This window comes from Eumetopias jubatus, unplaced genomic scaffold, assembly GCF_037043125.1.
Source record: "Eumetopias jubatus isolate StellerSeaLion01/CBP00866 unplaced genomic scaffold, mEumJub1_p1.0 scaffold_12, whole genome shotgun sequence".
Lineage (NCBI taxonomy): Eukaryota > Metazoa > Chordata > Mammalia > Carnivora > Otariidae > Eumetopias > Eumetopias jubatus.
The window spans coordinates 86,706,291-86,733,749 of record NW_028274818.1 but is presented as its reverse complement, the minus strand read 5'-3'; positions in this window follow the sequence as shown (position 1 = coordinate 86,733,749).

Genomic DNA, 27,459 nt, shown 5'->3' with positions numbered 1-27,459 from the left:
GAAACCCCCACTGGTGCAACCTTTAGTTTACACCCCAAACCCACCTACTGGCCATTTTTACTCCCATCACCCTGGCCAGATGGAGCCACTGGGATTAGCATTTAACAGATTGCCAGTAAATAGTAACTATTAATGTTATTATAAAATCCAGGTTTTTTTTAACATACTTACGCTTTTTGCCTAATTTCCTGGGTCTACAACATTGTCCGATACGTAGTAAGTCTTCAGTAAATATTTTTTGAATAAATGAATAAATAAACCATCACTTCATCATATTAGGCATTTGTGCATATATCTATAAGATAACTTTTAATTCAGAGAAAGACAGTACAATGGAGAAGTTAAAACTTTCATCCTTGGTACTAGAAATATTTGTGTTCCCAGCCTTACTATGAATTTGGGCTCTGTTTTAGGTGGCATTCCTAGAGGCGGAACCTAAGAAGGACCTTCTTTTGCAAATGATGAGACTGCTCTCAGGAAAAAATGTGTAAAAAAGCAAGAGAGGCAGGATAAGAAGCTAGACAAAGGTGTGGTGGATTTTGGTACCTCAGTTCAGGCCTGGAAAGAGCTCTGGACAGTGAATCCTCCACAGAGTCAGTACTGGCTTGTAGCAAGGGGGCTGACTTTTATACCCCCCACATCAGTCAGCTGTTGGCTTCAGGTGGCCCTGGAGAGGAGCAGGGGATCTCCAGGCGGGGGTGGGGGGGGTGGGGGGCTCCAGCTGACTTGAGAAGCCTGCAAGTATGAGGCCCTAGCCGTCACCACCAAGAGCTGGGTGCCTAGAGGGGCCTGGTGGCTCCAGGCTTGTTGGTCCTCTCATTCAAAATGGCACCCCTTGATACTCACGATACAACGAGGGAACTGAGCTTAAATAACTCATTCCAGATGATCTAGCTCTAAGTAGAAAGTGAATCCCTACCCTACCACCAAGGGACACACATTTTATTATGGGATACATTTAGTGAATGACACAAAAGAGCTGTGAACTGAGTGTGGCTATATTCTCCTCCTTCCCTCCTCAAAAACATCTGTTCTGGCCAGTGGTCCAGATTTGGGAGAATCAATAGCAGCACTTAGCGGTTGGGCACCACAAGTAAAATGACAAGAGGCAGAGGTGGGATCAAACTGAGGAGGAATTTAGTTGCTGAAACTCCACACCTGAAGGGAGTGTGTATTAGTTCTCTATCACTGCATAACAAACAATATTACCACACACTTAGCAGCTTGAAACAACTCACATTTGTTACCTCACAGTTTCTGTGGCTCAGGGGCTGGGGCATGGCTTAGCTGGATCTTCTGCTTCAGGGTCCCACAGGGCTGCAATCAGCCTTGTCGGCTAGGTCTGTGATTTTATGTGAAGGCTCAACTGGGGCAGAGCCAGCTCCTAAGCTCCCGTGGCTATTGGGAGGATTCAGGTCCTTATGGGCTGACAGGCTGTCAGAATGACAGCCTCAGGTTCTTACTGGCTGTTAGCCAACAGTTGCTCTCAGATCCTTGCACTTGGGCTTGGGCCCCACCAGCATGGCCGCTGGCTTCATCAGAGCCAGCAAGGGAAAACAGTCTGTTAGCAAGACAGACACTATAGTCTTATGTAGTGTGATCATGGGAGTGACATCCCGCCACCTTTGCTGTATTCTGTTGGTAAGAAGTCACAGGTTCTGCCCACACTCAAGGGGAGATTGCACAATGACACAAGAACCAGGAGGCAGGGATAATTTGGGACCATCTTAGAGTCTGTCCACCACTGGGTACAAGAAACATTAGGTCACTGAAGTTGAGCCACAGGGGCAGCTAAATCAGCACAGCAGTGTGGGTTACAGTGACAGAATTCCCCCAACTGAGCCCAGTGGAATGCTCTTGGCCTCACCTAATCACCAAATGATTCCCTAAATTTGTAAAATGGTCCATTCCATGGGTCTTTCTAAGCATGAGTGTGGTCTCTCTGGGCCAGGAAACTCAAACTCAAATACCCACAGAAGCCAGGCAGATACCATTAACACATATGGCTGAAAAGGTAATAGGGAATGGTGGGGACTGTGGCAAATGAGCCCTTACAGCCCTTTGCAAAGGGGCAGGCACCACGCAGCTCAAGGGGATCCTCACCTATGTAGGAATGCAGGCCTGCTCCTGCCAGTTTGTTATTTTACAAAGAAGCCCCTAAACCACATCTGTACATGAAATTTCCCCAAATTTAAAATTATTTGTGGATTAAACAAAACACATCTGCAAGTCAGGGCCAGCCTCAAGACCCCAATTTCAGCCCCTGACCTGGCACCTCTGTGCCTCTTGCAGGGACACTGAGCAAGGCCATTTGCCGAACTGCAAGCGGACATTTTTCCACTCTGCTAGCTCCTGGCTGTTACTAACTTGTGCCCCTCTCATTTGAGCTTCTGATGGTGTGAATCCTCACATTCAAAGCAGTCCAGCTTGCTGATTAGTTTTAAATTTCAGGACCTTTAAAGTCTCCAAACTTGGAGGTAAGCGGGCTCTCATTAAGAAGTCATTTGATAAAAATTAATCCCTCCAGGAATATCTTGGACTCAGAAGCAAGCTCCAGCTCTCTCATTAGCTGGTTTTAACTACTCAGTCCACCTTGGAGGCCCCAGTCCTCCCTGGGTTTGACTCCAAGGCTCCAAACAGCTGCCTGAGAGTCTGGGGATCAGAGGCCAGTGATCTAAAGTCACGGGAAAAGATGGAGCAGAACTTGGAACTTGGAACTACAGCTAGACCCCTACCCCCTGAGCCCAACTCCTCAGATTTAATCATTTCCACTTGAGCCAGAGAATGAAGGGACAGATTTTCATCTTACTGAGTAGATTTCAGAGCTTACTGAGCCTAATCCTTGCAGATCTGTCACTGACCCAGCAAAGAGAATAACTAAATGAACATGCAGGGTCTGTCCAGAGGAGCTTCTGGGAGGGCAGCACTTCAGAGGAAGCATCCCTCTGGGCTCATCCTGGAGAACAGCCTGTGCCCAGGCCCCAGAGGGCTGCCATCGGCTTGCTGGCTGCCTTCTCCTTTGGGGTGGCGGCAGCGCAACCCCAGAGGCCTGTGAACCCGTCCACAATGGGCCTCCACTTTAATCTCTAACCCAGTTATAAAAGCCTTTATGTAAGTCCGTGGTTGTTTTTAAGGAAGGTGGTTATTTTCTTTTCTAAAATGTCTCCATTTTGATGCTTTGAAAACATAATGCATGCACAGGGTTAAAAAAAAAAAAAACAGAACAAAAGGGACTCCCATGAAAAGTCAGTCCCCCACCCCCACCCCTGTGTCCCCATTCCCCACCCCACGGCAATCACTGATATAAGTTTCTCAGGGAAGAAAGATGGCTGTCCTTAAATTTTCTAATTTGGTCTCAAAAAATAGCCTAAGGCCAAATAGAGCCCAGAGTAATGTAATTAAAATGAGTGATGGGGTTATACACGTAACATGTTGTGGGGAAACAAAAATCAGACACAAACTCACACCCACAGGAAAAAAAAAATCTCTGTGTGTGCGCATGTGTCAGAAATCGTGTCTGTGTGGGTAGAGAGAGTGGGTATGGGTGTGTGGAGGATTTGTAGGTATGTGTGTGGACAATGTGTGTGTCAGTGTGTGTCAGTGTGTGTGTGTGTGTGTGTGTGTGTGTGTGTGTGTGGCGTGGTCCCCTATCTCTCTGCAAACTCCAGTCAATTCCATAAACATTTATTGTGTGCTAGGTACCAGGCCCTGTTCCCAGTGCTGTGGGTTATACCAAGATAAATCATACAAGGTCCCTGGCTTTGGGGAGCTTACAATAAGAATAACTCACATTTGATTGGCCCCTTTCTCCTTACAGGGGAATTTTCAGGCAGCGTTAGGTCATAACTCAGGCCGGGCCGGCAGCCTGAGGCATGCTGGAACCTGAGCCGCGGGGGGCTGGCGGGAGGGGAAGCCCAAATGGGGGATGGGGAAATGGGACAGCAGCAGAGGCTGGGTCTCCAAGAGCTGCTGATGGCTACCGCTGGGGGCTCGGGCTGGAGGCTCCGGCCCCTCAGAGAGGTGCAGGGAGGTGCCAACATCAAAAAAGCAGGGTGCCGGCTGCTCTGGCCTGTAGTTCTGTCATCAGACAGCCCTGCTTCAAAGCCCAGCTCTGCCACTAATTACAAGTGCGATCCTGGGCAAATTCCTTAACCTCTGTGGGCCTCAGTCTCTTCAACAGAGAGAAATGGTAATTCCTCCTCTTACAGCTGATACAGGGATTAGTGAGATAAGGCAAGTAAATATGCGGTACAGTGTTACAAAGTAAATGCTCAGTAAAGGGTGGCCTTACTGCTCTTATTATTCAGTAGTGCAGAACTTTGAATCTCTGTGATTTAATATGAGGAGGAGGATCCCTGGTTAAGAAGGATGTCTGATCAAGAGCCTTTGGAGGTATCCTCCTAGATTTCCCTTTCCGTCGGAGCCCCTCTGATTCTGGCTCTCCTGCTTTTCCTTTTAAACGCCAGCTCCAGCATGGCCTCAGGGAAACAGAGCAGAATTTTCAGAAAGTTGGGCTCAATTTGAAGGGAAATCAGCCCACCACATATACAGAATCTGACTCTACCCCATCTAGCCAGCTCACCAAGGCTTTCGGGCCAATCTCTTTCCAATAGAATGCCAAGGAAAGGCAGAAGTGAGTCCCTCGCTTCCTGGCTCTGTATCTGGTGAGTACCAAGGTTTTGAAACCATATATGAGGCATCCTAAATTAGTTCAGGAAAGCTCCCCAGAGAAAGCAACATTTGGGTAGAGACCTGAAGAATGAGCTGGAGTGTGTGGATGAGGGGTGAGGGGAGAGGTCAGGAACACAGAGAGAACATCCCAGGCAGAGGAGACAGCACATGCAAAGGTCCTGGGACAGAAAGGCATGTGGTGAATTTGAGAGGGCTTAAAGAAAAATCAATGTGCCTGGAAAGTAAACAAGGGAAAAAATAACAAAGAACTAGACTAGAGAGGTAGGCAATAGCCCAACTGCAAAGAATGTTGTGGCCATGTGCGGTGATAAAGGGACACTTGTTAGAATATATAGGAAACTATATTATAAAGAATCAATAATTAAAATACCAACGGACCTATAATGGAACTAAGACATAGAAATGAATGGAACTGAATAAAATTTTCAGAAAGTGATATAAATATACAAAAGGCAATGTAGCATATAGTAAAATGGGCACTTTTCCTCAGACAGCTTATTCAATAAATGATGTTAAGACATGTGATAACCATTTAGAAAAATGCATAATATCCCTACCTCACATCATACACCAAAATGAATTCTAGGTGGTTCTTCAAGTTTTATATAAAAGAGAAACCATAAAGCCACCTGAAATCATGTTAGATGAATAATTTTAGAATTTGTGATGGGGAAAGACTTCTTAAGCATGACATTAAGGCAGAAAACATAAAGGAAAAGGCTGACGAATTTTATTACAGAAAGAAAAAGTAAAAACTTACCTATGTCAAAAACCACTGTAAATAAAACTGAAGGGCAGAAATACATCCGCTAAATATGAAAAGATCCTTAATATTGAAAAAGGTCCTTCAACTCCAAAAGAAAAGATGAGTAAAGGACACAGGGCCTGAAAATGCCACTCAAAATAGAAAAATTGCAAACTGACTGATACATATCAAAAGCCCACTTCACATCAGTAGGAATCAAAGAAATACAAATTAAGACAATAACCAAATGTCACCTTTCTCCAATGTAATTGTTAAAAATAATGGGAATTATGTGCCGGCTGGGACCAGGGACAGGGGCATTATCATTTACAGCAGGCAGAAATATAAATAGACTCATTGATCCTGCAGTTCCACTATTTCTAAGACTTTATGCTGAGAGGATGATGGATGTATACAAAGTTATAGTTCAATAATGATATTCTTCATAGTGCTTTTCACCATGGTGAAAAAGAAATAAGGCCTCACTGTTGGGAGAAGTTGGCTACATACATAATATTTTTTCTTTAAAAAAAATGAGTGAGAGCGAATATAACAAAATATTAACAATTGTTAATTGTACATGGTGGGAGTATAGGTGTCTATTATGTTGTTCTTTGTACTTTTCTGTAACTCTAAATTCTTTCCAGATTGTGGTCAAATATGTTGTTATTGGAGAATAATTGTTCGCATAGGGAAATAGTCAAAATATATTTTTAATGAAAATAAACACAGATTACAAGAGTATCTTATTTCAAAAACAGGGATGTAGAGGAAAACAACTAGTATGCCAAGTTATTTATGTATGAATAGTTACGTAATTTTTATTTTCTCTGTGCTTTTCTCTATTTTCTAGAGTGAACATGTATTTCCTTTGAAACATGCTAAAATCAGTATCTAGGGCACCTGGGTGGCTCAGTTGGTTAGGCGACTGCCTTCGGCTCAGGTCATGATCCTGGAATCCCGGGATTGAGTCCCACATCGGGCTCCCCGCTCAGCGGGGAGTCTGCTTCTCTCCCCCTCTGCCCCTCCCCCTGCTTGTGCGTGCACTCCCTCTCTCAAATAAATAAATAAAAATCTTAAAAAAAAAGAGAGAGCGAGTCATGTCACATTGGGTGTCACACTGAATGTCTTGATGTAAAAAGGTAGAAACAAAGTGAATGGGATTCAGATTTCTTAAATTTCCTTCCAGAAAGTTCTGCTGTTTTTATCCATTCAGTAAATAGTCACTGAGCACTATGTTCATCAGGATTCTGGATTACATGTGACAGAGTCTCAAATCAAAATAACTAAAGTTTTTTTGAAGAAATGCTTTGTTCACAAAGCTGGTAATCTAGGGGTTGGTGGATCAGACTCTGCTGGGTGCAGAGACCCAGTGACCAAACTCTGTTTCTCAGGTCTCCTCTTTTGAATTCATGCTCAGGCAGACTCTTTCCCAGAAGGCAAAGGTGGTCACTGGTGGTTATAGACTTTTATTTAAAGATTTTATTTATTTGAGAGAGAGAGAGAGCAAGCGCACAGGCAGGGGAGGTTTAGGGGGAGAAGCAGACTCCCCACTGAGCAGGGAGCCCAATGTGGGCCTGGACGTGGGGCTCCATCCCACAACCCTGGGATCATAACCTGAGCCGAAGGCAGATGCTTAACCCACTGAGCCACCCAGGTGCCCCGGTGCTATACCTTTAAATTACATTCTATCTCATTACATTGTATCCTTATAGCCATCAAAAAAGAGGGTGCCTCCGCCCCCGTGGCACCAGGCAAAGTCCCAGACATGGCTCTCATTATTCTCACATATTCAGGTGTTTATGTCTGAAAACCAATCAACGTGATCAGGAAAAGCAAACTGGCCAGACCTGGGTCACATATTCACCATGCAGTTTGAGGGAGATCAGCTCCTAAACCAAGAAACTTGAAAAAGGGGGGAAGGGTGGCTCCCCAAGGGAAAATCCAGGATGCAGTTACAGGAATAAGGAGAGCTGATGCTACTCAGGCAAAAACCGCAGACTCCCTCTTCAAGGATATGTGCACATTCTAAATGACTCCAGGAGTGGGCAGTTGCCTGCCATCAAGTTACCTTGTTTGCTCCAACGCAATACGCCTTGGGAGGATCCGAGGTGCTCACCTTTTCTTAAAAGTCTCTTCATAAGGAAGGGTGGCTGGAACCTGCAGCCCTGGTTTTATCTTCCCAGCTTCCTTTTCAAATTGCTCACCTCCCAGCACTCCCTTTTCTCCTCCTTTGATTTATGGTATCCAAAGCACTTATCAGCAACTGATATGCTATATATGTTACTTTGTTTGGTACTTACCTTTTGTCACTAGGAGGTAAGCTTCTTGAGGGCAATGTTCTGTCTCATTCATTACTGTATCTTCAACGCCTAGAACAGTGCCTGGCACACAGCAGGTGCTAAATAAATATTTGTTGGATGGATATATAAAAGGATGGATAAATGGATGGAAGAATGCAAGGATGAATAGGTTAATAAAAGGATGGATGGGTGGATGGATGGATGAAAGCATGAATTAATGAATTTCAGCTCTAATCAAAAGAAACATGCTTCCCTTTAAAGCTTTGCTCCAACCTCAGTATTTCTACCCTATCCTGTAGCAGAGCTAAACCACCTGGGATATTCAAACAGTTAAATGCTAAGAGAGAACAAAAGAGAAACAAACACAGAGGGGGAAAAAAGAAAAGAAAAACATCATAGCTAACCAAACAAATTTTATAATCCTGCCATACTGGCCTTGCTTCCAGAAATCTAAAGCCTTGTTCCATTTCACATGCTGTCTTGACACAATGCTCCAACCCCCAAAGGCTGGTGCAACTTAGACTCTCCTTTTGGCAGGTCCCATGCCCCCCCAACCCCACCCAATTGCTTCCTGCTCGACATTCTCACTGTGCACAACAAGAGAGCCTAAGCCCAACCCTGAGTGACACTCCCAGCTCTCTCTCAGTTCCTTGGTCTGGTCTGCAAGACACACCTCTTTCCTGCGCAAGTGGCACCAGAAAAGCCTTATAACTAGAACCACCCCCCACTCCTACAGAAAGGGATTTTTGTCTTCCACCAAACCTCAACACTATAACAATGCCTTAATTCAATATAATAACCATATTCATATAAAACACCTACGCAGAGAGGAAGGGAAGCTAGGGAATTGTTCCCTTACAGCATCAAAAGTTCAGAGACTACAGAATTTAAGGTCGGTCCACGTTTACTGGCTTCTCTGTTCATAAGCATTTTTTCTGTTCCCTGATGCATCAGGCAGAGCACAACAGGAACAGGACCCTCAGGGCCCTTAGGAATGTGTTGGGAAAGCAACTCCAAGGAACAAACGGAACATTCTCCTTATCTTGGCAAGTGGTATGTGGAGTTGTTAGTTGTTCTATTAGATCACTTGGGGGTGCTCACTGTGTGCAGCCACTGAGTTAGTCACCTCACCCTCATGACAACCTATTAGCCACATGAGGGAGGTTATGTGATCTGCCCAAAGTCAACTGGCTACTTAGTGCCAGGGATGGGATCTGAACCCAGGCCCTCCGACTCCAGCTCCCACGCTCCTGACCACCATACCCAACACTGCTTCCTGTGGCTATCAGTTACACATTAAAGGAAATGCATTCTTATTTTTGTAGTCTCAGGCTAGTGACTGAGGTGAGTGCAGGGAGACAGCTGAGCTCTGTTTGCAGCCCACATTTCCTTGCCACACCGTCAGGACATCAATTTCTCACCCCTACAGGTCCCTGGACATCACCACTGCATGGGGCATAGCCTGATGCCTCCATTGCTAACTTTATCTATGAAAAGATCTGATGCAGATCCCAGAAAAGATGCAACTGTAGAATTTATCATGGGACCCCACCCCCTCTCCAGAGCTTCCATCCTCCTTGCTATCAATGTTGACTTATAGGGCAATGGAGCATTTTTGTGTCAGAGACACAGGACTGACACTCGCTACACAGCACTTAACTCCCCTCCCCCCCCCCCCCCCCCCCCCGCCACAAGTCAATCAGTTCTAGAAAATCAGTGATTAGTCAGCTTGGGCTACCATAACAAAATACCACAGACTGGGTGGCTTTAAAGAACTGACATTTCTCACAGTTCTGGAGGCTGGAAGTCCGAGATCAGGATGTCAGCATGGTCGGGTTCTGGTGGGAGCTTCCTTGCTGGCTTGCAGACAGTCACTGTCTTGCTGTGTCCTCACATGGAGGAGAGGGGCAGAGAGTACTTGGGGGAGAATGCAAGCTCTCTCTTCTTCTCTTCTTGTAAGGGCCCTAATCCTATCATGAGGCCCCCATCCTCAGGACCTCATCTAAATCTAATCACCTCCTAAAGGCCCCACCTCCAAATACCATCACATTGGGAGAAGGGCTTCAAAATATAAACTTGAGGGGAGGGACACAATTCGGTCCTTAACACACTCCAAAACGAAATAGAAATCATTCCTAAAACCCCATGATAGAATAAATACAAGCTGGTAGAATAAGAGCTAAGGCAATACACTCCTGGTTCTGTAGGAAGGTAGTAATGGTATATGTTTTTTTCACGTGGGGCTTGAACTCACAACCCTGAGATCAAGACCCAAGCTGAGGTCAAGTCTGGCACTCAATCGACTGAGCCACCCAGGCGCCCCCTAGAGGTAGCAATAATATTAACAGCTAACACTGAGCACTTACCCAGTGTCAGGAAATATTTAAAACGATTTACATGAATCATCTTAAAATAGTGAGGTAAGCTAGGTACTATTACATGCCCATTTTATAGAAGAGGAGAATGGAGTCACAGAGAGGTGGGGTGGAACTTACCCACGCTCCTATGGCTAGTCAGGGGCAACTGGGTCTGACCCGTGCAGTCTGGCTACACAGCCCTTGCACTTCACTACCTTACGCTGCCTTCCTAGCAGCTACCCTTGGAAGGCAGACTTCATTCACCTGCTCCTTTCCCAGAACACTGACACAGGGAGAGGCGCACCAAAGCATCATCCTGGGTGTTGTCGGGCAAGTTTCCTAACCTACCCGGGCCTCAGTTTCCTTACCTGTCAAATACGCAATAGTATTTACTTCACAGGGTCACTATAAACACTTAATGAAACAAAATATGTAAGCTCTTCGTACTGCATGTAGCATATAATGAGTGCTCAGCCCAATTAGTTAGGAATATGACTAGTATTATGCCTTCAGACAGGCTCTGTGCAACCATCCGGAAAGGTGCCTGGTCGCATGCCTGACCATTCTGTCCAATGGGAAGCCACATCAGCAAAGCCACTGGAGGCCCCGGGCTCCATGTTTGGCACCATGTAGGTGCTCAGTAAACACCTGCCTGCATGAATAAATGAAGGGATAAAGGGCCCAGACACCCTCCGGCTCCAATGACTGAGTCCTCCCTCACCCTACTGGATTGTGCATTGATTTGTTCTGGATTTCCTGATAATTAATCTCTTGACAAAATTTAAGACCTGTTAATTACCCCTGATTAATTAGGGTGAACTTTTTAATTGCTTCCCTAAGCTGAAATACACTGTCAATAGGCCCCATAATTAGTGACCCAGTAATCAGTTTTAAACCAATTATCTCAGGGTAACAAGTGAAACTAGGCAAGAAGCACCCCAGGGGCTTGGGCCAATTTCGGTGGAACTCAGAATAATACAAATTGGCACTCATGTGGGTGAAGAATGCATGTTCAGTGTAATTGGAAATACGGACACTCATATTCTCTTGGGTATTTCATTTGTCTCAGTTTTCACTGCTATATTATTTGAAAACGATAAAATAAGTCTACTCTCCACCCACCCAATCAAAGGCCTGGAGCAGATTCTCAGAGTTGCCTGACTGCCTTTGGGTACAACTAGGGCCACCGCATCAGGTTGTGCAGGTTGTGTACTGCACAACTCCAGGGTGCCATTCACACTGTGGTCTGTATGAATAGCACCCCTAAAGGTTGTGCAGAGTATGACCTGGGTATGATAACCTGGGGGTCATATGGTGCAAAGCATAGGGGCCTAATCATGAAGAATTCCTCCAAAGGTAGCAATGGGCTTGGAAGTGCTCTGAGCTTTCTTGAAATGGGGAAATGCAAGTGGCAAGCACCTCTCATGGTCTGTCTAGTGCAATGGAGTGGTATTACACACATGTTTAATTTCTGCAAATCTAACTCCTTGGATTCAAAAAACAATTAAGAAAAAGAATTAGTAACCTGAAATAGTACAGGCAATCCTTCCTGACACCTCATTCAGGAAGTGCACACCCCAGAGCAAGACTGAAATGGGGCCTTGAATCTGCTATTCCTTGTGTACTTCTGATAGAATATCTCACTGTGTGGGGAATTTAAAGATTTGTATGTTTTAAACAGTAGAATCCTCAAACCAGCCATTCACTTGATGCCCACTGAAGAAACAGAGATGTCTCCCCTTAGTGGAGGAAAACTGTTTGGGCTGGTTTTTTTAAAAGATGTTACAATAACCTCCAACATGGCACCTTCTTAAGTGATCTGAAGAATAATTTTGACAACGTGAGATTTTTCTCCTTTTCTGCCTACTTGAGAACCTAATGTCCTTAAGGTGAGGCAGCATTCTGGTCTGGGAAAGCAGGGTGCCAATTATCTGATTGGGGAACTCTTTTCTCAATGTGTGAGATTCCTGGCACACCAGTTGGTTCTCAAAATATGGCTGGGACCAACTGCATGAGAATCACTTTGGATGTTTGTTTTGTTTTGTTTTTTAATTTAATTTTTTAAAAGATTTTATTTATTTGAGAGAGAGAAATCACAAGTGGTGGGGGGGAGGGGCAGAGGGAGAGGGAGAAGGAGACTCCCTGCTGAGCAGGGGGTTGATCTGAAGTGGGGCTTCATCCCAGGACCCTGGGACCATGACCTGAAGCAAAGGCAGATGCTTAACTGACTGAGCCACCCAGGCGCTTGTTTTTAAAAATGCAGGTTCCTGGTCCCCACTGCAGACCTACTCTGTCAGAATATTTAGGCATGTGGCCCCAGAGTCTACACTATAACAAACTCCACGTGCTTCAGATCCAGACTCCCAGCTGCAAGCTTGGCGAGGGTAGAAAAAGTGCCAGTGTCATTCAGCGCCTTGTCCTCAGTGCCTGGCATATGGTCAGTGATCAACAGATATTAGTTGACTGAATGAGAACAAGCCTCTGGCCCTCTGATTCAGCAATTCACAGGACAAGAGCTATCAGCCAAATTGGGCCTTAAGGAAGAGGAGGAAGAGATCCACCTCTTCCCCCTTCTGGAGGCTTCTTCAGCTCCAAGACGGGAGACCTGCCTCAGGGAAGTCTCCAGTTCAGCATTTTCCCCGCCACCTGCCTCATGTCCTCATGAATGCCATTAGCCATTCATTTAGTACCTAATCCTCTAATCCAACTGCTTGTTGATTTGCCAAGTGAGAAATATGCAGAAAACACAAGCCACTTGTTCCCAGAGTTATTTCCAGCTGGTGGGAAGGAGGCAGCTGGGGAAAAGGCTTTCAGTTTAGTTCTCTAAACCAGAATGATCCTGGGATGTGGTTCCCCTACTCAGACCCTTCTGATGTGGGGGTTCCTTCAAGAGCCATTCCTAAAAAGAGCAGGATGCCTCAACAGTCCTGGGGGGCTGGGTGCTGAGAAGCACAGCCGGATGCTTCCACCCTGAGAACGTCAGCAGACGGCTACACTTAGCCCACACAGCTCCTTCATGCCACAGGTATTTACCACAGGTGCTGCTGGAGGTGCTCAGGATACACCAAGGAACAAAGCCGAGTCAGGTCCCTGTCTCTGTGTTGCTGCCAGCAAGCCTCCTGCACTCCTGATTCTCTGTCCCTTAAGCAGAGGAAGGATCCTCTCTCGGGGCCTGAGCTGCCCACCCCAGCCCAGTTCCCTTGGAGCAGTGCTCTGGGCTGCCCCCCGGGGATGTGTGCCTCACGGGCTCTCTTCCTCCCAAGTTACAGTGTGGGTAGGGCTAGTGACTGGACCATGTAGAAGGCACCGCACCCAACGGAAGCCTGACCCAAAGAAGCCTCAGAAATCCTCCAGCATCTGTGGCTTCTATTCCCTGTGTCAGATGTCCCCATTTGCCCCTCCACCCTGCCCCCAGAGGATGAGCTGCACGCACTGCATCCTCCACCTCCCAGAATGGGTTTGGTCAGGGGGCGGCGCCAGGAAAAGGGGTCAGGAGGGCAGACAGAGCCTCTGGCTCCGTCTCTGAGAGGGAAGCTCGAGCTGCTTTGTCCCACAGCCGAAGGTACCTCTCAAAGAGCCTTGCCCTGTGTGGCTCTCCCACCGCTTGTCCCTTGCAAGGTCTGGATGGTGACAGCCCCACCCCGCCAGCTCCCTGGTCTGCATGCCTCTTGAGGCTCCCCACATCCTACCCATACTTTTGCAATCCGTTTCTTTCTTTAAAAGTCTCAAATTGTGGGTGCCTGGGTGGCTCAGTTGGTTAAGCGACTGCCTTCGGCTCGGGTCATGATCCTGGAGTCCCGGGATCGAGTCCCGCATCAGGCTCCCTGCTCCCTTCTCCCTCTGACCCTCTTCCCTCTCGTACTCTCTGGCTCTCGTTCTCTCTCTCTCAAATAAATAAATAAAATCTAAAATAAAATAAAATAAAATAAAAGTCTCAAATTGTACCCATTTGAATGTGCCATCTCTTTTCTGAATGGAACCTGACAGATATGCCCCCTCTCCCCCTATTTTCCTCAATGACTCTTTGTGAAGAAGCGAACATCCAGGTTGCAAACTCAGTGTCTCAGGCCATATCGGGCTCACAGATGTGCCTACTTGGTAGTTGGGATGCAGGGCATGAGCAGATTTCTTTGTAGAAATCAAAACCATTCCTACTTTTAAATATTGAATCCCCTGCCTACTTCACCCATTTTTGTTACCTTCCAAACTCGAGTAAGCATTTGTTGGCTTTGAAATACAGCTTTAGCTAAATCTGTCTTAAGGGCATCAAGCGAGAAGTCAGAATGAGAGAGAAAAGAAAGGAGTTAGGACTGAATTAGGCTGAGGTGGGCTAGGTGGATTTTAGAAGAAGTACATATAGATACTCCCCATATTCTCATTCCCCCTCCCCTGAGCTGTAGCCTCCCTGAAACCCGGACTCCAAGAAAAGAAGGCCAATTCTAGAAAAGTTAAGAGTTTACAGGAGAAAACAAAGATTGATAAAAAAAAAAATCATTCTAGTCTCACTTTATAGACAGACCTTCATTTATGTCACCTTGATTTTTACCTTTTGGGAAATGGGAACACACACATACTGAGTTTTAACACAGTAGCTCTTTTTTCCCTTTTTTTTTTCGTAGGTGCCAGAGACCTGAGCTGAGATCAAGAGTCAAACATTTAACTGACTGAGCCACCCAGGCACCCCTAACATCCTAGCTCTTTTAAACAGCATAAGAATTCTATCAAGTGGCTCCCATGACTTCCATTTTAGATATAAAGAAATCGAGGTTCAAAGAAGTTGTGTAACTTGGCCAAAATTATACAGCTCCCAAGTGATGGGAATGAGAGTCAAGCCTTTGCTTTTCCCTCTTTATTTCTTATAACCTCAGAACAGAGTTAGAAGCAGGTTGGGTATTCCTCATGATGTAATTAATATAAGCCTTGCCCTTCTTTTTTTAATTTTTTTTTTTAAGATTTTATTTATTTGACAGAGAGAGATAGCGAGAGCAGGAACACAAGCAGGGGGAATGGGAGAGGGAGAAGCAGGCTTCCCGCGGAGCAGGGAGCCCGATGTGGGGCTCAATCCCAGGAACCTGGGACCATGACCTGAGCTGAAGGCAGACGCCCAACGACTGAGCCACCCAGGCGCCCCAAGCCTTGCCCTTCTTTAGTTAATGATACAGTGATCTTTCCACAGCAGTACATACAGATTCTTCCTCCTCCTCATTAACAGCTGCAGGATATCTAGATGAACCACAGAGGGTTTAATTGCTCCCCCACTGCTGGACACTTAGGTTGCTTCCCAGTGTTTCAGTAAAGTGCTGTAGTAAATATCCACATCTGTATCTATATCCACATGGATACAGAGGCACATACGGATACAGATAGACAGAGATGTTGAATAAGGCTACATATAAAGATATCTTATACTTCTGTGAATAGCTCTATAAAGTAAACTACTAGAACTGGAATCCTCTTCTCAATGATAGGTCTATTTTAAATTCGGAAAGCTACTGCCAGATTGTCTTCTGAAGTTGTTGGACCGACTCACAGTCCCCACTAATGTGAATGCCTATTTCACAACAACTTCGCCAACAGTATGTACTGTTATTACTCTTTGATCTTTGCCAGACCGAGTAAAAACTTGACATTTTATTATAATTTTATTTGAATTATTATTATTGGCTGTTTACTGGGTACTTGTATTTTGTCTTGTATAATTTGACTGTTTTTGTCTTTTGCCCATGTGGAGCAGGGGAGCAGCCCTTGATGTATTCCATATATTGAAAATCTCAATTGAGATGAAGTCAAGAGATAATGCACATGATGGCAAAAGGAACCCTCAAATACGGTTTCTGGTCCAAAGAAACAACAGCAATCTCTCAGATGCTTTGGTTGCTGAGAATGTGTTCAATCCAGAACCTTCACCTGATGGCCTCAAGGAAGAACTGACAATAGCGCACAAACGAGGAGGGCTAGACAAAGAGCATCTTGGCGGGGTGGGGGGTTCCCCGGTACTCGGCAGTAGTTCCTGCATGCCACCTGGCCTCCCGAAGCTCCATACCCGGGAGGTCTCCAGGTCAGGAGCACCTGCCCCCGCAGCTCCAGGGAATGCAGCCCTGGTGTGAGAGACAAATACAGAAGAGGGCCACTCCAGACAACGGCCAAAGATAAAGCTGCAGGAAGAAACACATTTCTGAAGACTAGGTACTTGGAACTCAGTGAGGAATCTGGTAAACAGACCACAAAACATGTGTCCCATACAGAGAACAATAAAGGATTATATGTATCCCACTCTGGTAGGTAAGGTCAAGCCATTTACTTGTTAGAAAGAAATTCTGGGGCACCTGGGTGGCTCAGTCGTTAAGCGTCTGCATTTGGCTGGTGATCTCAGGGTCCTGGGATCAAGCCCCGCATCGGGCTCCCTGCTCAGCGGGAAGCCTGCTTCTCCCTCTCCCACTCCCCCTGCTTGTGTTCCCTCTCTCACTGTGTCTCTCTCTGTGTGTCAAATAAATAAATAAAATCTTGAAAATAGAAATAAAAAAACAAATTCCTGGGCTGCAACCTGATGCAACCTGATGCATAGGTATCTGAATCTCTAGGGGAGGGGCCTGGGAAGCTGTATGCTTGACAAGCACCCCAGGCGATTCACACCAGCAGGGAAGCTAGGGAAATACTCTGGGAGAACAGTGGTTCTCAAGACAGGCTGCCCAGCAGAATCCCTAAGAAGGTTCCAAACAAAAGCCCTGAGCCCCACGCAGAAAGATTCGCGTTTCTTAGTCTGGTATGAGGGCCAGGCACCAGTTTTTGTTGTTGGTGGACTTTTGTGCGTTTGTTTTTAGCTCTCCTGGTAATCCCACTGGGCAGCCCAGTGCTGCCATTGAGAACCCCTGGCTAGTTCCTAGGTCTCCAGAATCACCTGGGATGCTAGAATACCAATTTTACCGTCTAGACCGATCAAGATGCAGACTCACATTCCTCAGCTCTGAGAGGTGAGGATACGACAGGTCTGGGGAGGGCCCTGGGGGTAGACAGTTACAGTACCCACTGGGACCACTGATTTACGTGACCCGCAGGTTAGGATCCTTTCCCAGGAAGACAAGTCCACATCATGTGTTAAGACAAAGAGATGGGATGCCAGGAAGGGGTAGCTTTCCAGAAACAGTGTGTGGGGCCCTCCTGTGGAATGAGTGCCAAATTGATGTACCTTCCTACCAGGCATCCTTCCAGAGAATTCCACTAGAGTGTGGGTCTTCCCATATCTCCTCCCTGCCTACGAGGGCTAAAAAGAGGTGCTGCGGTCATCACTAATGGGCGTCCGGTCGAACAGAGGCAGATTCCCTTGCTGGCTGGCGCCACTCCTTCCCGTGAACAGCACAAAGCGTGTAAAGAGGCCTTGGACATACCACATTGTCCAGGGCCCCAACCCTAAACCACTGGCCTTGGCCAATGTCATGCTCCTAGCCCACCTGTTCCCTGATTCCATTTCTCAAGCATCTCACCTCTCCCCTTACACCTGACCCTGACCTCCCAATGCTGTTGGGGTTAGAGTTTCATCCTATGAATTTTGGGTTGCGGGGGAGACACACAAACATTCAGCCCACTGAAGCTCCTTTGGCTGCAAGTAACAAACACACAAGAGAAGACACTGGGAAGCTGCTGGGATATCAGGGACTTGACAGAGGTTTTGGGTCTCCAGTCCTCAGCAAGGACAGGAACCAGGAGAATTTGGGGGCTCCCAGCAGTGGGCGTACCTTCCCTCTGGAGCAGTGACCCCCAAAATGGTGTTGTGTGCACACCCTTGGGAGTGACAAGCCTATCCCCTGAGATACAGGAAGAAAATATCCAAATTCCTATTTCTGTTTAGTTTTTTTTTTAAAGATTTTATTTATTTATTTATTTGAGAGAGAGAGAACATGAGAAGGGGGAGGGTCAGAGGGAGAAGCAGACTCCCCGCTGAGCAGGGAGCCCGATGCGGGACTCAATCCCGGGACTCCAGGATCATGACCTGAGCCGAAGGCAGTCGCTTAACCAACTGAGCCACCCAGGCGCCCTCTGTTTAGTTTTATCTCATTTTAACGTTTTCGTATTTTTGTCTGCTTTATAATATACATAACAGTATGATATTTGTGCAATTCATAAATAAATAAATAAACACCCACTGGGATATATGATAAAAAAAATTTGTTAGAAAAAAAAAGTACCAAAAAAGGGGGGGCGGCACCTGGGTGGCTCAGTCATTAAGTGTCTGCCTTTGGCTCAGGTCATGATCCCAGGGTCCTGGGATTGAGCCCCACATCAGGCTCCCTGCTCAGCGGGAAGCCTGCTTCTCCCTCTCCCACTCCCCCTGCTTGTGTTCCCTCTCTCGCTGTGTATCTCTGTCAAATAAATAAATAAAATATTAAAAAAAAAGAAAGAAGAAAAAAGTACGCTATATAGGTCCTTGCTTCTCAAAATGTGGTCTAAGAACCAGCAGCATAGGCATCACCTGGCACTTGCTAGAAGTGTAGAAGCTCGGCCCTGACCCAGACCAACCTCACCAGAATCTGCACTTGAATGAGACTGTGGTTGACTGATGTGCAAGTGTGAGAAGTGCTGCTTTAGAGCATGACCCTGAATCGAGTGTGACCTTTGACCTCTGTCCATAGACAATTCCAAACTCCCAGAGGAAGAAGCTGATTGGTCTAGCTTGGGTCAAGTGACCACCCCTGGATATATCAGCTATTGCTAGTAGAGGGTCAGGATCACTGGGAAAGAACACGGTTGCAAAGAGCCACTTCTGTGGACAGAATAAGAGATCTAGGGAAGTCCAGGAAAGAGGTATCCACAGCACAGATGTTTGGTAAACATCTGACCTATGTCAGGATATGCCTGGATCCTACAAGCAGGATTCAGGTGACTGAGCCCCTATACAAACCAAACCCCAAACTGGCCTCATGGGAATAAGCTCTGACCTTGTTATTGATCGTGGAGCTCAGTTTTCTTTTACAGAGACAACTGAACCAGCTGAGGCCTGACTAGGACTGGGGGGGGTCACAAGTCACCCACTGTGTCTTGTGTATAATCTGAGTAATATGCTCTGCCCTGGTCTCCTCAGTTCATGAAGTTTAGGCAATGAATATAAAGTACGGAGTGTCAGTTGGCTCAAGAGCGCCATGCCTGTTGACAGCATGATGTCATTCCCCTGTCCTTTCCCTTGGGGGGGTCCCCAGCAGGATGCCCCCATGCTGCCATGCCCTCACACACCAGACGGCCAGTGGCAGCCACCTTGCGGGTCTGCCATCCTCTCTCTCCCCGTGTGGCTCCCACATGTCCACATCTGGCGTTTACAGAGATGCTTGAAGGGTCTCCCCACCCCCACCCAGCCGAAAATTCTATGCCCAGCGTGCTGTCCTTGGATGCATCTAACACCTCCAAAACTCAGGGTTCCAGGTGGTGCCGGGTTCTCTGCAAGAATGAGGAAGGCTTTCTTCCCAATTCTGGGCAACATCCTGTGGATCCAAGGACTCGGAGGAAATACGCTTCTGTCTAGAGTTTCTTAAAATGTCATTTCCACAGCTCTATCAGCTCCTAAATGCTACCCCTAACTTTGGAATGGGAGATTTCTCTTCCCTCCAACCACTTCCTTTCTCTCGCCTCTTTCTCCACCAAACTCCCATCTCCTCCTCCCGTGTAAGAACAAGCTTCTGTGGGTGTGAATGGACTTAGATGGCAGCATGGTGGAGGGACGGTGTGGTTAAGGAGAGACTGAGCGTTTTCTTCACGAGCATCAGCTAGTAAAGATGCCCAATTACACATATAACCTTATTTTCTTATCACTCACTACCCCCAGGTAATTTGCTTTTCTTAAATTGATCTGTGTTCCTTCTAAAGTACTATGACAACTACTCCTGCAGTTTGGTCCCCGGATTCTGTGAGCTGGTGGAAATGAACACGGCATGTAGGGATGGCTGGGGCAGAGCCAGGACATTGCCAAGGTCCAGTGGAAGGGACCCGTGGGCTGTCACTCCCAAGCCAGGCAGGGAGGCCACCTCAAGCAGGCATGATTTGGGAACCAAGGCTGCCATATCGTCACACTGCTCACGTCTCTGGTTTGGTTTCATTTGCATCGTACATCATTGCTTTATTTGTTCTAAGTAAATACTCAGCGATGCTCAGCTCACCAGCTTCTGTGACTGAACTGTTTTCCACCGTCCCCCAAAGTGCATCTCTCAGAAAGACAGACATACGAGTACATTCATTTTATCAAATGTAGGCAATCTGCCTGCTGAGACCAGTCTCCTCTTCTGGGGCAGGAGGTTAGCAGGCCCGTGCATTTGCCTTGGGGAAGAGCTGGTTGAGCCCACACTCCTTTGCTTGGATAGGGACTATGATCTGAGACAAACATGAGTTCTTCTGTTATAGGCTAATTAATATCTAGGAAGACTTAGGCCTTTGTGCCAGTTCCACAGCTTAAGGATGTGCTATCCTTCATTCACCTGTGGAGTCTACCCAACTATCTTCCCCCTAACTGATCGCATTCCCTGCTCCCTTTCTTTCAGGGTAATGATGCCTTTCAGAGTTCCCCTCCACCAAAGGCTTGGATCCTGGGGCCATTTCTTACCATTTCTTTCTTCTGCCTCAAGCATACCACCCATTCCTTTTCCTTGGCTTTGCCTTGAGCTGTCTCTTTGTGCAGGTAGCCAGGTCAGAAAAGCCTACAGACCCTCCCACACATGGACTTGGTTGGCCATGTGGAATTAGCTCCACTCAGAAGAATGTGCTTTCCCTAGCTCCTGTGGTGTCCCTCAGGCAGCAACCCCAGTCTCATAGTCCTAAACCTCCTCCCACTTACTGCAGCTTTCCAGCTGGTACCTCCCGATGACCAAGAGGCCTCCCTCCTAATGCAGAAGGTGGACAAGGTTTTACGTGCAGACTTCGATCTATCTGCAAAGGACTGTATTTTAGAAATTGAATTCCCTGTCAAGGTTCTTTTTTGACAGGAAAGAAACAAGTATTTGAGAAATGGGCCAGCCAAAGGAATCACAGTTAATGTAGAGTGTCCACCTCTGAACTCCCAGATGTACCCACAACAATGGGAAACTGATTCTTCCTAGTTGGGTCAATGGCCCAACAGATGGGTCAATGAATTAGGCTTTAACACGTGTCTCTCCTCCCAACAAGGTTGCTAAATAGAGACTTTCTAGCCAATGCCAACTGAGAATTTCTGCCTTTACACTGTCTAGGTACCTATAATTAGCATAATTATTCCTGGGGCTCTGCATTCCAGGATTGACCAGGCTTCAGACCAGCCTGAAGGTGGGGGGTTGTATCTTCAAGAACCCGCCTCTAGGGCGCCCGGGTGGCTCAGTTGGTTAAGCGTCTGCCTTCAGCTCGGGTCCTGGGATCGAGTCCTGCGTTGGGTTCCCTGCTCAGTGGGGAGTCTGCTTCTCTGCCCCTCCCTTGGCTGGAGCCTTCTCTCTCTCTCTCTCTCTTTCTCTCTCTCTCTCCCCCTTGCTCACTCTTTCTCTCAAATAAATAAATAAAAATCTTAAAAAAAAAAAAAGACCCACTCCTCTAGAGGATGGAACACTGGTCCATCAACTAATAGCCATTTTTCCTATGGATATAGTTTAATATAGTTAGAGCAAATTATGGATAAGCATTATCTATTTAACTTGGGGATAAGTATTATATATTGTTTAATGCTTAGCCCCTCATGGCTTTTGTCCCTTCTATGAGAAGTAAACTAGTAAAAATCCATGCTCCCCCTCCCAGCCCCCATGCCATAATGAGCTTTCCAACAGCTGTCTCCAAACCAGTTTTTACTGATGAAGGGACTAGTAATCTACTTTCATTTGATCCACTACCTCAGGTGAAATAAAACTCCAGGAAAAAAAAGAAAAGAAAGAAAAGACCTTTTGCACCAGAATTATTTAAAACTTCACCAATTATTCACATCAGCTAACTAAGCAGAAGTTCAGCTTAGCCTACCAAGATGACCCCCCAGTACTTCCTGAAAACAGTGATTCATTATTTTATAGGATACCTTCTCAAAATATTTGCTAACTTTTTAATACACTGTAGGCTTGGATTTTCTGTCCGTGGTCTTACCTGAGAAGCAACCTGGACTGACTGTACTTTCTCTTCTACTGATCACCATTACACATTCTTCCACCTAATGGAAAAAGAAAATCATTTGCAACTCACCTTGATCCTTGATCCCACGGAGAGGAAATGGCTACAAAACAGTGCAAACACAACATCTATCTACTCATTCAACAAGCTTGAGTGGAGGCCTGCAAAGGGTCAAGGTCCTGAGAACAAAGATGGAAAAAACTGGTCCCTGACTGCAGAAAAGTGATTTCCCAAACCAGGAGCAATTAGTAAAAATACGGATTCCAGGGGCGCCTGAGTGGCTCAGTCAGTTAAGCATCTGCCTTGGGCTTAGGTCGTGATCCCAGGGTCCTAGGATCGAGCCCCGCATCAGGCTCCCTGCTCAGTGGGGAGTCTTCTTCTCCCTCTCCCTCTGCCCCTCCACCCCACTCAAGTGCACTCTCTCTCGCTGTGCTCTCTCAAATAAATAAATAAAATCTTTTAAAAAAAATACAGATTCCAGATTCTCACCTCAGGCTTCCTGAGTGAGTCAGATTCTCTAGAGGTGGGGTCCCCCAAAAGATGTTTTAACAAAGGTCCCAGGGCCTCAGCCACAGCCAGGGCTGGCCATCTGTACAGTGGGAGGACTCCTATTAATGGGGGTGTCAGGAAAGAAACAACTTGGGACAATGGCACGGATCCCGTGCTAGCACTTTGAATGAGGGTCTGTGTGTCTGTGCGAGTAGGTTTATCAGTCAAGGTCCAGGCAGAAGACAGAAGCCATACCAGCGACTGGAGCGAGGCGGGGGTGGGGGGGGGTGCGCTAGGATGAGTGTTAAAGAGGTATACAGTGGGAAACTAGCGAAAAGAGAACTCCAAGGTATTATAGAGACAGCCCCTGCGGGAAGGAGCTACCACCACTCCAGCTGGGGCAACAAGGGAAGAGGTTGGAACTGACGTCCAGCTCAGCAGCCCAGAGGAAGGCCTCATGAGGGGGATGCCGGCCGGCTGGTGACAGATTCTCCCATCAGACTGGTTCTGTGAAAAAAACTACCCACTGGCTCTGAGGCAGAGAAATGCTGTCAAGGGAGCAGGAAGAAGCAAGCCTGACCTTCCTCTTCCAGCCGCTCAGTCTCCCTCCAGCGCCCCCTATGGACAGAGCCTAACTTGGAGAAGCTGACACCACAAACATGCCGTTGCCAAGTCCTGGTGCCAACACCACAAAGCTCAGTACAGAGGGTTGGGTTTGGAGGAGAGACGGTAATTTGACAACTGCACAGTGGATGAAAGAATAGAGAAGGATTTACTCAGTAGGCATCATGCTACTTTACAAATGGAATTGTATTTAATCCTCACAATCCTGTGAGGATGAAGCCCAGAGAGGTTAATCCGTGAAAGGTCACACAGCAAGTAAGTGGTGGAGTTGGATAAGCCCCTATTAATTCCAAGAGTTGGCTCCAGGCCTCACGAAGGACTCAAATTAGGGTGTTATTCTTCCTTCTGCAATTCTTTTCCCTGGAAGTGCTTACATTCCACTTCACCTTCCAGCTGGGCTGTGTTTGCCCCACATAACATAATTTAGTTATGTGAGAGGTAAGTTTTCTTTTTCTGATCTTCTGACTTCACTAGCATTTCCATGCAACTGGGGTGTCACCGACAACTGTCCCAGCTAGATGGATGAGGGGGGCAGTCTCAAGCTGGAAGCCGCATAACCCCCTCCAGAGCATCAGTGAGCAGGCTTTCCACAACCACTCCATCAGTATCCTGGATCTCACCCCCAGGGGCTTCTCCTGGGGTGCTGTGAAGGGCGGGAGGGACAATGTTCACATGGTGCAGTGTGACAGAGACATGAAATCTGTGGTAAGGACAGGCGGTCCCTGTTGGGACATCAGACAAGCTGCCAGATGCCCACACAAAGAAGTCAAAGCCAATGGAAGTGACAAGAACCCCTGGACCCAGCAAAAGGAAGGGAGCTGCTCCAGTGGAGGCTGGGCCAATTCATCCTTCATTTACTTGCTTAGAATTCGACTTTGGACCCTACCGGCTCCTTTCTCATGTTTCTCCTCCTCTGTAAAAACAAATTTAAAAACCCTTCCCTAACCCCACATCCTCCTCCAGGCTTTATATCCCCACAAGATCCTTCAAAAAGTTGTCTACACTCACAGTATCCCCTTCTTCACCTTTCACCCACTCTCATCTGGCTTCCATCCCCACCTCTCCACAGAAACAGTTCTTACTAAGGTGACAGATAATATACTGGCTCATAAATGCAATGGGCCTTTCTTAGTCCTTCTATCACTTGACTTCCAGCCAACATTTGGCACTGCTGACCATGGCTTCCATTTTGAAGCATTCTCTTCCGTTGGCTTCCAAGACTCGAATGTCAATACAAGTCCATTCTACCTTCCAGCTTGGCCTCAGTGAGAGTTGTTTAATCCCATGCAACAAAAACCAACTCTGAGGGGTAATACAAACTTACCAGGAGGCTCTGAACTAGTTCATGGCATGACTTTGATTCAGTAATAGCTCTGATTCTTCAATGCTCCCTGCATCCACACTCTTCGTAATGTGACTTTATACCTCCTCCCACCCCTGTAACTTGCTATGACCAACTGATGTCCAGTTGGAGAGGCTTGAAAAAGCATTGCCACTTCCCACTCTCTCCCTCGCTCCTCTGCCTTTATCTTGAGAATGTGCCCTGCTAACCCGCGGAAGGATGAGACATGTTGGATACAGTTGAGTCACCCCGTTTGTCCCACTGAGGTCACCCTGGAACTCACTCAGTTCCCAGCTGACCCCCCAAGACATGACTGTCCAGCCAGGACTGGTTGTTGTTTCGTTGGCCTTCAGCCACCCGCAGATTCAGGAGTGAATCTAACAGAGACCGGAAGACCATCTGTGTGATGCACAGATTCATGAGCTGAAGAAATGCTTCATGTCTTAAGTCACTGAACTTTGGGATGGTGTGTCAATTAGCTGGGTAGGGCTGTAGTAACAAAATACCACAGACTGGGTGGCTTATGCAACAGGCGTGTATTTTCTCACAATTCTGGAGAAGTCCAAGATCAAGGTGTCAGACTATTTGTCAAAATTTCCTCTTCTTCAGAGGACACCATTCAGGTTGGAGGAGGACGCACTCTAATGACCTCATTTTAATTTAATCACCCCTTGAAAGACCCTGCCTCCTAATACGGTCACATTCTGAGGTCCTGGGGCTTAGGACTTGAACCTATGAATCTGGGGAAGACATGATTTGTCACAGTTTGTCACACAGCATTCTTATGGCAATAAATATCCAATATATACGATCAAAGGCAAAGCCAAAGAACCCTCAGTGGGACAGGAAAAGGCAGCACCAAGGATCCATAGACTAAGATCTGCTTGATAGTCTCTTCAAGCAGCTATTCTCAGGGCGCACCAGCTTTTTTCTTCTTTTTTTTTCTTCTTCTTGGGTGGGAAGGTTCCCCTGTGCCGTTCTCAACAATTAGTTTCCAGAGAAAGAATCTGATTGGCCCAGCTTGGGACCTGTACCCTCCTCTAGCACCTTGATTGACAAGTCCACCAAAACTATGCGTGGTGGCAGAGGGGTAGTTCTCTAAGGGGACCCTGAAGTATGGATGCCCAAAAAATGGGGCATGACTTCCGGGCAGGAGGGAGCAACGTAAGTCCACTATAAGCTCTGGTTCTTCCTCCTGGTTTTTTAACATCCACTTGGTCCACAAGCCAGCACATGGGGAGCACTGACCCATGCTGGAGGACAGAATGAGCCCCCACAAATGTGCTGGACAATTGGAATCACAGCACAAAGCTGGCAGGCTGGCACTGAATAGGGATTAATGTGGAGGCCTGTACAGGAGTCCAAGGGAAGTAACAGCTGGTGGAGGATAAGATAAGAATGTCGATGCTTAGTGGTAGCTTGTGGGGAGAACACCCGTGGCTCAGAAAGGCCAAACATGGGAGGGTTTGGCCAGGGATGGGGGGCTGACGCAAGGCTCAGAGGAAGAGTGAAGGGATAGTGCCTGTGCCTGATAACTGCCTGTGGTTCTGTGTGGCTCGCCTGGGAGAAGAATAGCCTAAGACGACTGACTGAGTGCCTGCTACACACCAGGCACTGTTGTAGGTGCTTTACCCGGATCATCTCCATGAATCAACACAAGCACACAGTGCTGTTATTCTCATTTTACAGATGAGGTGAGTGAGGCAGGGAGAGGTTAAGTAACTGGTCCAAGATCACACACTGGTTTGGACCCAAGCCCTCTGACTCCAGAGCCTGTGCTCAGAGCTGCTGGTGAGGCTGGCTCCTGGGAAGTGGGACACTGACACTCTGCTCTCAGGTGGGGGACAGGAGGCAAGAGCATGCTAGGAGTTTTAAGACACACTAACTTATTCCCTCCTGGGAGATAAGCATTGCAGTCCCCATTTTAAACATGAGCCTTGATAGGAAAAGTAGCAGGCTGTCTGGATGAGTAGTGGAAGGACCTGGTGCACTCCCACTGGAAAGAAACATAGTTTGGGGTACATTTAGGAGTGGGGGGAAAATACTCGAGTGTTGTCAGAACTCAATTTATTTTGTTTTGCCTCAGAAGGATGGAGTTGGGGCATCAGGTAGAGTTTAGAGCAATGTCGTTTTGTCTCAAAGTTATAAAGGTCTTTCTGATATAGCTTATTAATACTGATAACCACCCTAAATAATAATAATATAAATATTATGCCAATTACTAAGCGTTTATTATGTGCTAAGAAATGCACTGTCGCTATATACAATGTCATTTGAATGATAAAATCACAGCAACGGTTGTTAGTGAGCACTTACTCTATGCCAGGCTCCATGCCACAGCTTTGAATGGTTAGCACTGTTACTCCCATTTTATAAATGATAAAGTGAGTCACAGAGAGGTTAAGTAAATGTATCCAAGGTCACATAGCCAGGAAGAGGTGCATGAACCCACCAGCCTGACTCCAGGCCAGAGTTCCGAATAATCATGTGGCACCGTCCCCCCGGAAGGCGGGGGGCTCGTGGTGAGGAATTGTGGACTCATCTCCAAGAAACGCCAGAAGTCCATCACCCAGCGTGCGGTGGTCCTGGCTGAAATCTGAGGCTCCTCCCACTCCGGGAATGGAGAGACCAGGAGCACAGACCTGGGAGAGTAAGAGCAGGTAGACCCCCCACACAAAGTGGGCTGTGCAGGCCCTCCCCCAGCCCCCTGGGCCCGGGCTGCGAGGCCAGGATGCTCCCTGCACAACCGTTTCAGCCCTGCTGAGACCAGAGTGCGTGTGTTTTATTAAAAGGAAGTGCTTACCCGGCCTA